The sequence below is a fragment of the Cervus elaphus genome, chromosome X (genome assembly GCF_910594005.1).
Source record: "Cervus elaphus chromosome X, mCerEla1.1, whole genome shotgun sequence".
NCBI classification, from domain to species: Eukaryota; Metazoa; Chordata; class Mammalia; order Artiodactyla; family Cervidae; genus Cervus; species Cervus elaphus.
Window position 1 is genome coordinate 11,124,967 of NC_057848.1, and position 892 is coordinate 11,125,858.

Consider the following 892-nt stretch of genomic DNA (forward strand, 5'->3'; position numbering starts at 1 on the left):
CCCAGGATTCCTCTGGCACTTGGAAAGGGACACTTGGTCTCCCGCCTCAGCTGGAGAGGCGTCCCAATTGCCCTGCCAAGCCTCGAGGAGAATCCCGAGTTGTCCCTCGCAACTAGGCAGGAGTCCTGACGTGGCTGAACAAACACGTGGGTGGAAGGGCCATCCCCGTCGTAACTCGAGAATATACCCCAGGTTCCCGCCGCAACTCGAGAAAAACCATGAGACTTCCCCCTCGCCGCGAGATGAGGCCCAATTCCCCTGCACTGCGTGCAGAGCAATTCCGTGTTGCACATCACACATGAAAGGAGCCTTGATTTCCTTGATGGCACTCCAGAGAAACCCCAAGAACACTGTTTCAAGGCTAGAGGGATCCTGAGGTCACTGTAGCAACACGAAAGAGCTCCGTGGGCCAAAAATCAACTCGAGATGAGAGGTTAGTCCCTGGCTTCGACTCCAGAGGAATACCACCTTACCACAAGCACCTCAAGAGGAGGCTTCTCTCAGCTCTAGGTATGTGAGAGGGACCCTGAGTTTGCGGCCTCAAGTGGAATGGACACCGCAATGCCCTGACGCGAAATAAGGCTGGATATCCCTGCAGTGACTTGAATGCAGGCTCGTCTTGCATCTCCCAAGATGAAAGGATGTCTGAATACCCTGTGGAGACCACAGAGAAAGACCTAGTTCCCCACCTCATCGCGACCGGAGGCCTCACATCCTTTGAAAACTCCAGAGGTACACGGAGATCAGTGCCTCCAAAGGAGACGATGCCTGACTCCTCGTGAAACTTGATAGGAGTCCCAGGAATCCTGTGGCACGTGGAAAGGGACCCTTGGTCTTCCGTCTCAGCTGGAGAGGCGTCCCAATTGCCCTGCAAAGCCTCGAGGAGAATCCC